We start from the raw sequence: 12,043 nt of genomic DNA, 5'->3' as shown, positions 1-12,043 counted from the left end.
CACCAGCTGCTCCTTGGAAACCCTACATAGGGTTGCTATGAGTCGAAACCGACTCAACCATACTTAACAATGGTCAAAGAAACAGGCATCTCTCAGGCACCCATCATCTGCCCCCACCTGCAGCTCTGCCTTCTCAGATCTGAATTGGAAGAGTCACAGAGCAAGAAAGAAACATTTTACCTTCAAGGCTCAGTCCTTTAGTTCTTCGTCTTTGTGTTAAAAATGCTAACAGGGCAATTAGTGCCAATTCAGTGGTGGCTTCTGGGAAGAAACCTGGCTTTGGAAATAAATTGAAAAAATAACCCTCTTCCATAGATAATTGAGCATGTCCTGCCTGGTGTGGCGCTGTGGGTTAATGTGCTGGACTTCAAGGTCAATTTGAACCATAGTTGGTTTCAGGCTCATCAGCTGCTCTTTGGAAACCTTATACAGGGCCGCTATGAGTCAGAACCAACTCGGCGGCACTTAACAACAACAAGTGCTGCATCAGTTCATTAAAATATTTCAATTTGTATACCAGAAAAAATAAAAATAACCCTCTTAGATAAAAATAAAAATACCCACTTGACCTGGCTTCAAAGACTGGATGATCAGAGCTCAACTAGAAGAAGAAAGAAGAGGAAAAAAAGAGTAATCTGATACAATTTGATGAACTTGACCTACACGTATGGCTGCAGTAGCTCAAAAGAGGGAAGAAATCTTTACAGCGAGGATCATTCCCACCCTCTCCATACGCAGAGGAGACAGGAATAGGCAACTTGGACATTGGCTACCCAAAATGGGGAGTTGGGGGGGGGGGATACAAAGGCAAGAAGTGACTGGCGGAGGAAGGTAGAATCTCCACTGATTAGTATCTAATCTGTCTGGGCAGGGCTGATGAAAGGAGATGCAGATAGGTTTCTTGTGATACAATAGTGAATAATTGTTATCAGGTCTAATTGTGAGGGTTGCAAGCAAAAGGAGGGGAGTGATTGACTTTGCAGTCTAGGAGCGGAGGTCCCTGGGACCATCAAGGGAGAAGAGCGGAGAGCGGGACCCTACCCAGAGAAGCAGTGACGCCAGAGATGGAGGCAGAGATGATGATGTGGAGAGATGGAGTAGCTGGGGACTTTAGACCCAGAGAGGGAGAGGGGCTGTGTGCTGACGACCGGGGGGCAGGCTTTTAGTGTATGTATACCCTTTGGTTGGTTGATGATGCATGGAAGGGATTGTAACCATGGCAATGAAATGATATATGATAGGATGAATGTAAAGCTAATGTTCTCCCATGTAAACTATCACATAATTCACAATAAAACATTTAAAAAAATAAAATGGGCACAGGACATGAACAGACACTTCACCAAGGAAGAGATCCGGGCAGCCAACGAACTTATAAAGAAATGTCCACGATCGCTAGCCATTAGAGAGATGCAAATCAAAACAACCATGAGATATCATCTCACACCAGCAATAACAGCAAAGATCAAAAAAGTAGAGGACAATAAATGCTGGCAAGGATGCAGAGAGACTGGGACCTTCCTACATTGTTGGTGGAATTGCAATATCGTCCAATCACTCTGGAAAGCAATATGTCGCTTCCTCAGAAGGTTGGAAATAGAAATACCTTATGATCCAGCAGTTCTTCTACTTGGTATTGACCCACAAGAAATACGAGCCATAACACGAGTAGATATATGCACACCAATGTTCATAGCAGCACTATTTACAATAGCAAAAAGATGGAGACAGCCAAGTGCTGTATAGGGTTTCCAAGGAGCAGCTGGTGAGCTTGAACCGCCAACTTCAAACAGCTTTGCAGTCTGGCGCATTAACCTACAGCGCCACACTAGGAGTCCATTAGAGAGAAGCAAATTAAACAACAATGAGATATCATCTCACACCAGCAATAACAGTTAAGTTCAAAAAAGCAGAGGACAGTAAATGCTGGCGAGGGTGTGGAGAGACTGAGACCCACCTACATTGCCAGTGGGACTATAAAAAGGTTCAGTCACTCTGGAAAACAGTATGGCGCTTCCTCAAAAAGTGGAAATAGAAATATGATCCAGCAATTCTTCTACTTGGTATAGATCCACAAGAAATACGAACCTGAACACTAGTAGATATATGCACACCAATTTTTATCGCAGCACTATTCACAATAGTAAAAAGATGGAAACAGCCTAAGTGCCCATCAATGGAAGAATGGATAAACAAACTCTGGTACATACACACAGTGGAATATTTTGCTACCTTAAAGAATAACAAGGAAACTGCAAGCCACCATATAACATGGATGAACCTTGAGGACAATATACTGAGTGAAATTAGTCTGTAACAAAAGGACAAATATAAGACCATTATTATAAAAGCTTAAGAAAAGATACCCATACTAAAAGGAAAAAAAAAAATTCTTTGTTGGTTACCAGGGGTGGAAGGGAGGGGACGGTAGAGCACAGGGTAGAGGATAGACACATCATAGTACAGGCGTTGCGGAGGGCAATACACAAGAAGGGGTAGGAGAATGGGAAAACAACGTGGATAGGGGAACACTTAAGCAGGTTTGCATAGGCTAAATGGGACAGAGGTAAATATTGATGTATGCTTAGCCTTGGAACAACAAGGCTCTGTGATACAGAGATCGAGGAATAATCTGAATGGGTAAAAGAGGGGAAATAATGTTAAGATGATTGACTGTCATATGACTATTGGTTTCCCTTGCCTACTATTGTAAAATAGACACTTGAGTGGAATAGAAAGGAATATCGGGAAACATGATTACAAAAGCTTGTAAACTCATCTTCAGCCTATAACTCATTGGAATACCTAAAAGGGGTTCTAGAACTTGCCCAGTGAAAAAGGCTTCTTGCAGAGCCTTTGCAGTGTATGGGACCTTAGGTGAAATCCTGAGCCCCATCTAGAACCTTCTGAGATGGAACATTTCCACTGGAAAGGATAAGCAGACCAGCCTGGAGCAGCTAGAGGAACAGAAGATACTTCTTGAAAGAAAGACCAGCAGGAAAAATTAAAACAAAAATGGCAGTCTGACTGGCTACTACAAGAACAAGCAAGTTGTTCCCCAGCAAACCATCAAGGTAAGCAATCAATTCCCTTCAGGACAAATCCCCCTCCAAGACTGAAACTCAAAGGGAACACATGAGCAGGCACATAAGCTTGCTGGTGACTACGTTGGTCTACTGTTGACTGGAAGAAAGTGGGGGAAAGGCAGCAATGAAGATACAAGCTGAGTTTGACCATGTTTCGTAGACTCCCGTCAACCTGGAGATGAGAGAGAGAAGAGGAAAGGCTGGTTGGTCCAAAGTATGGTGAGACCTGAGGACTCCTAGGCCCATGGACAAGGACCTAGTCACAGAGGAATAGAGTCAAGAGTGAAGCGTCCAGCTGATATGAAGTGATGGGAGACACACAAGAACACCCAAACTTTCAGATAATACCCATTTGACCTAGCTTCCATCGCTGGATGATCAGAACTCAAATAGAGAAAGATAAAAAATATTTTTGATATAGGAAACGTGTAAATTGCCACAGTTTGATGAATTTGACTTATTCTTATGGATGTAGTAGCTCAAAATACCAACAAGAGGGAAGGTATCTTCATGTTAAGGATCAATCCTATCCCCTCTGTACACAGGGTAGATAGGGAAGGGCAACTTAGACACTGGCTACCAAAAATGGGGGTGGTGGTGGCTATAAAGGCACAAAGTGGCTGACCTACAAGTTTTGAAGAGGGAGTTTAGTTTCAGAGTGTGCGGGGTAAGGTAGAATCCCCACTGAATAGTTTTTCATTCTGTCTAGATAGGTCTGGTGAAAGAAAGAAAGAAAGAAAGGACTGCTAAACCTTTTTGCAAGGAGCTCTGGTAGTGTAGTGGTTATGAGTCAGGCTGTGAACCTCAGGGTCAGCAGTTCGAAACCACCAGCTGCTCCGCGGGAGAAAGAGGAGGCTTTCTGCTCCCGTAAATATTTACAGCCTCGGAAACCCTGTACAGGGTCACTATGAGTCAGAACCGACTCCATGGCACACAACAACACCTTTTTCCAGCAGCACTGTTGAACTGCCAACCTTACCTTCAGCATCTCAGTACTTTAAGCACTGTGCCATTATGATTCTTATTTTTTACTACCTTTTCTTCAAACTCCTCCCCTTGCTTCCAAGAGAAGGGTACTTAACAACAAGAGAGCTTACAAAAACAAACAAACAAACAAACATTCTCTTGTTCTCTTGACCTACTGGCCACTTTCTTCAGGACTGGAATTAAATGAAGGTTTACTCCTATATAGTCTTGTTGGTTTTGTTTTGGGAATTAAAAAAAAATAAGGTAAAATTCACATAACATAAAATTTACCATTTTCAAGTGTACAATGTAGTGGGTTTTAGGATATTTCCAGTATTGTTCAACCATCACCACTATCTAATTCCAGAACATTTTCTTCATTCCCCAAAGAAACTCCAATGTTGATAGTCATTCCCAGTTTCCTTCCTTCCCCATCTTCCGGTCATCATTAATCTAATTTGTTTCTTTATGGATTTACCCATTCTGGACATTTTTTATATATAGAATTAGCATTTTAAAAATTATATAAAAGATGTATTCCTGTCTGTTATAATTTTTGACGAGGCAAGAGACTATGTTTACCTTACAATTTTGAATAAACACTAACTGTGAATGTGCTTACTAGCACATTCATAATATATTCAGAATTAAAGTTTAGCTTAGAATTTTACCTAAACATTGAAGTAGCAGATAGACTATAACTTCTCACTGACTTTCTTACCTAACTTGGAAATATTCTACTTTTCCCAACCATTAAAGCAATAACTGCTCACCATGAACATTCAATTAATTTATAAGTATAGAAAAATAAAGTTTAAAATCTCTATCGTTTCAGTCCTTCAGGTCCTAAGATTTTGATATTCAGCTTTGCATTTTTTTTTCTAAATCACAAACACAAAGACACAACAGTAGAACTATAAAAATGAAACCACCTATTGCATCCTACTTTATAACAATTTTTTTCCCTCTAAATACATAGCATACATTTTTCAGAGCTATATAGATAGACCCACCATTCATCTGTCATTTTGACTGCTATGGTGGCTTGTGTGTTGCTATAATATTGAAAGTTATGCCATGGGTATTTTAAATACCAGCGGGGTCCACCTATGGTGAACAGATTTCAGCTGAGCTTCCCGACTAAGACAGACAAAGAAGAAAGAAAGACAAACTACTACTTCTGAATGTGTAGCCACTGAAAAACTTATGAATAGCAGTGGAACACTGTCAGAACCAGAGTATTGAATATCAAAACATTATTAATAACACCAGAATATTGTCAGATACAGTGCTGGAAGATGAGCCCCTCAGTTTAGAAGGGTCTCAAAATATGACTGGGGAAGAGCTGCCCTCTCAAAGTAGAGTTGGTCATGATGATGGGAATGGAATAAAGATTTCAGGACCTTCATTTGCTGATGGGGGACAACTCAAAATGAGGTGAAACAGCTGTAAACATCCATTAATAATCAGAACATGGAACGTACGAAGTATGAATCTAGGAAAATCGTAAGTTGTCAACAATGAAATGGAATGCATTAATATTGGATATGCTAGGCATTAGTGAGCAGAAATGTACTGGTATTAGCCATTTTGAATCTGATCATCATATGGTTTACTATGCCAGGAATGACAAATTGAAGAAGAATGGTGTTGCATTCATCATCAAATAGAACATTTTGACATCTGTCTTGAAGTATAATGCTGTCTGTGATAGGACAATATCCATATGTTTACAAGCAACTATTATTCAAATTCATGCCTCAACCACTAAAGCCAGTGATGATGAACCTACCAATTTCTTCTGTCTGAGATTGATCAAGCATGCAATCAAGATGTGTTGATAATTACTGGTGTTTGAAATGCAAAGGTTGGAAACAAGGAGAAATGATCAATAGTTGGGAAATGGCCTTGGTGATAGAAATTATGCTGGAGGTCCCATGATAGAATTTTGCAAGACAAAATGACTTCTTCATTGCAAATACCTTTTAAAAAATATATCAAATGACTATTTTATTATTTTTTTAATGACTATTTTGTTTATACACTCTATTCATCAATAGGAGTCCTGGTTTGGCGCTGTGGGTTAATGCGCCAGACTGCAAAGCCGTTTGAACTGCAAGGTTGGTGGTTCAAGCTCATCAGCTGCTCCTTGAAAACCCTATACAGGGTCGCTATGGGTCGGAACCAACACGATGGCACTTAACAACAACAACAACAACAATCATCAATAATTGAATCCTCTTTGTAACTTCACAATAATTCTTTGAAGATCTCCTACTGATTACAATGAGTGACTACAAGTAGATTTCACATTTACTCACACCTGTGTGTGGCCACGGTATCTCATTTCATGCTCACACTCACACATATACACCTGAGGGGCCAGTCTGGACTCTCACAGCACCAGCAATTGGTACAGACGCCTGTGGAGCCCTGGTGGGAAACTCTTCTCCATACACAGATGTGACATCGTGACAGCTGGAGAACAAAAAGACGCAGTTCGGGAGCTCCAGTTCTCAGAGTAGCTCTGCCTTTGTTCATTCATCCTGGTGACATCTCTTTGGATTTGTAAATATTTTAATTCACAGAAACTCAAGGAAGGGTGGGGTGGGGACTGGGGTGTCGTGTTCCCTGTCCCTCTGTCTTGATCCAGGCCTTCACCAGCCCCCACAAGTGGCACCAGCATTCTAGAGACATGCAGTAGTATGCTAGTACCATATACATAACACAAACTGAACATGCTGGCAGGGCCAGGGGGTCTCAGGGGCCACTGGCTCCTCCAAGTCTTGAGCTCTGTCACAGAGCAGGTGTGACTGGTCTGCTCACAGGGTCCTCACAGCCAAGGGGTATAGCTGAGACAGGTGCTCAGCCCCTTTGATGGGCAGCTTCTGAATGGTGTAGTAGTGGATGACTTCCAGGACTTGCCAAATGGGGGCTTGTCTGATCCAGACGTTCTTCTCTTTGGTTTGGGCCAGTTTCAGATGCAAAAAAAAAAAAAAACAAAAAAACAAAAACCCCAGTTGCTCTTCAGGGAGAAGGAGTAGTTCATCTGGCTGTTCCTCACCAGGTAGCTGCACTTTGTATTTTGAGAGCCTTCTAAACTGAGGGACTTATCTTCCGGCACTATATCTGACAATATTCTGATTACACAGAGACAAAGAGACTCTGCAAGGAGTGTACTCAGGTCGTTGATGAATCTTCCTCTAATCCTGATGTCACAGTCTTCTTCATGTAGCCCAGCTTCTTAGATTATTTGCTCACCATGCAGATTGACTATGGTAAAAAGATACAACCTTAGGGCACATCTTTGCTGATTTTAAACCATTCAGTGTCCCCTTGTTCTCTTTGAACAATTGACTCTTTGTCTATGTACAGGTTCCTCCTGAGCACAAATAAGTGTTCTGGAAATATCCATTCTTCACAATGGTATCCATAGCTTGTCATGATCCACACAGTCAAAAGACTTTGCATAGCCAATAAAGCACAGGTAAATATCTTTCTGGCATTCTCTGCTTTCAGCCAACATCTAGCTGATGTCAGCAATGATATCCCTTGTTCCATGTCCTCTTCTGAATCTGGCTTGAACCTCTGGCAATTCTTTGTCAATATACTTGAAGTTACTTTCAGTAAAATTTTACTTACATGTAATAGTAATGATATTGTTCAATGACTTCCACATTACATTGTGTCATCTGTCTTAAGAACAGGCACAAGTATGAATCTCTTCCAGTCAGTTGGCCATATTTCTTGGTATAGGCGAGTGAGCACCTCCAGTGCTGCATCAGTTTGTTGAAATATTTCTATTTGTATTCCACCAATTCTTGGAGCCTTGTTTTTTGCCAATGTTTTCAGTACAGCTTGGACGTCTTCCTTTAATATCATCGGCTCTTGATCATATACTACCTCTTGAAATGGTTACGATCACCCAATTCTTTTTGGTACAGTGACTGTGTATTCCTTCATTTTCTTTCTTTTTTTTTTTTTTTTCCTTCATTTTCTTTTGATGCTCACAGCATCATCCAATATTTTCCCCATTTTGTTGTTTTTGTTTTTGTTGTTGTTATTAAGGGCCATCGAGTAGACTCCAACTCATAGCAACCCTGTATAGGGTTTCTGAGGAATAGCTGGTGGGTTTGAACTGCTAACCTTGTGGTTCATAGTCCAGTGCTGATCCTACAGCGCCACACCAGGAGTTCATTTTGCCCATAGAATCTTTCAATATTGCAATTTGAGGTTTGGATTTTGTCATCTGTTCTTTCAGCTTGAGAAATGCTGAGTGTTTTCTAACTCCAGGTCTTTGCACATTTCATTATAATACTTTACTTTATCTATTCGGACTGTCCCTTCAAACTTTTCTGCTCTTTTATTTAATCATTTCTTCCAATTGCTTTAGCTTCTCTATGCTCAAGAACAAGTTTCTAGTTTGGTCTTTTCTTTCTTTCTGATCTTTGTACTGGATTTTTTTCACCAATATTTTGAACTTTATTTTCAGCAGAACTGAGGAGATACAAATTTATATGAAGCTGAATTAAGACATAAACAGATTTTTTTTTGAAGTTTTTATTGTGAATTGAGTGAAAGTTTACAGGGCAGATCACCAGCATAAACAGATTTCTATATAATGCTTTTCAAGAAAAATAAAGACTGAAATTAAATTAATAAAATCATGGTTAAACTATACAAAGCTAACTTCAAAGATACCTTTAACATATACCTTTCCTCCTATTTTAACAATTCCCACATACATTTTTTTTTTACTATTATTCAGCAGATCATTGTAATGATTACATACCCTCCATGCACCCTTGTTGTTGTTGTTATGAGCCATGGAGTCGGTTCTGACGCATAGCGACCCTGTACAGGGTTTCCGAGGCTGTAAATCTTTATGGGAGCCTCATCTTTCTCTCCGAGGAACAGCTGATAGTTTCAAACTGCCGACCGTGAGATTAGCAGCCCAATTCGTAACCACTACGCTACCAGAACAGTATTTACTTCTATTACCTTTTTTTTTTTTGGTGTTCACATACCACATTGTAAGTATATTGTAAATATATATTGTAAATATATATTCATTTAAATGTCCATAAGACACATTTCACAAGCCAGCCTCCACTGCTGTTCTATCTCTTTATGCCATCGCCTCTGCCACCATCTCTATTGTCTCTGCTTTTCTGGTCAGGATCCCTCTCTCCTCTCATGTTCTTCCCTCTTGATGGTCCTAGGGTTCCTTGTTCCTGAAATGTCAGATTAACTGCTCCCCCTTTTAGTTGCACCTCTTCTACATTTACAGTTGTGACCATTGCCATTAGACTTGAAAACAATTACTCACAAGTGTATCATAAAGTCATATCCCCCTCATTACTGGACCCATCTGGACATGAGGGAAACTATTCAGTTGGGTTTCTGTCTTACTCCCCATGTTCTGACACTAAGCACCCTCATGAAAGCTTGTAAGCCAGCCACTTTGTGCCTTTGTAGCCCAACCAAATGCAGAAATCGTCGAACAATTTCAGTAATATCACATGCAAGTAAAATTTTGCTGAAAATAATTTAAAAACAGCTGCAACAGAACATTGGCAGGGAACTGCCAGAGGTTCAAGCTGGATTCAGACAAGGATGTGGAATTAGGGATACACTGTTGATGTCAGATGGATCTTGGCTGAACCGAGAGAATATCAAAAAGATGTTTACCTGTGCTTTATCAACTATACAAAGACTTTTGACTGTGAGGATTATGACAAGCTATGGATAACAGTGTGAAGAATGGGTATTCCAAAGCACTTCATTGTGCTCAGGGGGAACCAGTACATAATACACCAAGAGGCAGTCATTTGAATAGAACAAGGGGATACTGACTGATTTAAAACCAGGAAAGGTGTGCAACAGGGTTGTATCCTTTCAACATACTTATTCAATCTGTATGCTGAACAAATAATTCAAGAAACTGGATTATATGAAGAAGAACATGCCTTCAGGATTAGAGGAAGACTCATTAACCACCTGCAATATTCAGATGATACAATCTTACTTGCTGAAAGGAAAGATGATTTAAAATACTTACTGATGAAGATCAAAGACCACAGTCTTCAGTATTGGTTGCACCTCAGTGTAAAGAAGACAAATATCCTCACCACTGGACCAATAAATCACATCATGATAAATGGAGAAAAGATTGAAGTTGTCAAAGACTTCACTCATGGAAGCAGCAGCCAAGAAATTAAATGACGTATTGCATTAGGCAAATCTGCTGCATAAGACCTTTTTAAAGTGTTGAAGAGCAAAGATGTCAGCTTGAGGACAAATTATCACTATTTCGTGGTCTCACATGCCTTAATCTGGTCCCGAGTTTGAAGCAGCAGGTCCCAAGGATGATCAGTCCGTTTACCTAATTCTAAAACAAGAATGCTAATCCTTCTCTGACAACTATATTCAGAGATTCCTTTAGCCCTGCAAAGTGGAAAAAAAATGTTTCACTTATATAATTAGTTATCTTGCACTGTGCTGTATTGGGGGAAAGGACAAAGAAGTATATAACATAGACATTTCTCTTATGGAATTAACATCCAATTGGCAAGCTAGGCCTAATGAAATGATGAATCAGCAGTGGAAACATATCTAGTCAACTAGCAGCGTTGTGTGATTCTGACTCCAAAGTGCAGTAAAGATTCAGAGAAGCAGGAAATCAGTGCAGATAGAAATAGGCCTGTATTGAAGCACTAAGCAGAGCCTTGAGGTCTGAGTCTAATTTGATAAAGCAAAGAAGAGGGCATTTAAGTTAAGAACAGTGACAGGAAAGAAGATAAGACCAAAAATAAAAGCGCACTTTTGTGAAACAATATAGGAAGCAGTTTGATTAGAACAGGTGCAGTATATTAAGGGTAGGGAAAATGAGTTTGAGTATTCATTTACTTATTTATTCATTTACTCGTTCATCCATGCAGCAGATGCTTTTGAACACCATGTCAGGAATTGGAAATACTGAGATAAATGTGACACAATCCCTGTCTTCAATTTGTTTCTATTCAAGAGGTGGGAAAAGGCTCATAAAGGTAAGATATAACTATTATGATAGAGGTATGCTTTACGTGGGCTTCAGACTCTATCTGGTATGTTATGGAAGGCTTCTTGGAGGAAGTGATGACTGAACTAAAATTATTGCTCAGCCCATCAAAAGTGGGGTGGGCAATGAGTGTGATCACTAGAACAATTTGGCAAAATAGTATAGGCTGATAAACATGTAACCATGGAAATATTCCACTCAGATCTATTTAGATAAGAACTTGCTGAAGGTATTATCAATGATTGCCAACCATCCATCTTTGCATTCATCTTAGCATTCACAGCAGCTGAGCTTCTCCCTGGGATGCTCTCAGTCAATGTCTGAGCATGGTAGGGGTACTAGTACCAGGCCTGTCTGTTGTGGGATTCCTCTAATGGAAAAAATATTTACGTGGGTACTACCCATCAGCTTGTCCAAGACTTTCTTAGAAGTGCATTGAAGTCTGATGATTTTTCTACTCAATCCTTTCCTCTCTCCTTTCACAGGTACCAAACATACATCATGGTCTTAACGTTCTCACCTACACCAAGAGGCAGTTGTTCAAACAGAACACGGGAACACCGAATAGTTTAAAATTAGGAAAGGTGTGCAACAGGGTTGTATTCTTTCACCATACTTATTCAACCTGTATGCTGAAGCAAATAATCTGAGAAGCTGGTTTATATGAAGAAAAATATGGCATCAGGATTGGAGGAAGACTCGTGAACAACCTGTGATATGCAGATGATACAACCTTGCTTGCAACTCCTACTCCCTCTCCCTTTATCCTTTACAGGTGTCTCTCCCAATAAATATCTTGCACATCTAATCCCATCTTGGCATCTGTTTCTGGTAGGAGCGGAACTGATACAGAGCAGCCAAGTATATACTGGCCAGTAAAGGAAAAAGGCAATGGAGAGGTAAATTGGGGGGAGGGAGCAGGGTCTGAAAA

This window comes from Chrysochloris asiatica, unplaced genomic scaffold (assembly GCF_000296735.1).
Source record: "Chrysochloris asiatica unplaced genomic scaffold, ChrAsi1.0 scaffold00051, whole genome shotgun sequence".
NCBI classification, from domain to species: domain Eukaryota; kingdom Metazoa; phylum Chordata; class Mammalia; order Afrosoricida; family Chrysochloridae; genus Chrysochloris; species Chrysochloris asiatica.
This window is presented reverse-complemented; position numbering follows the sequence as displayed.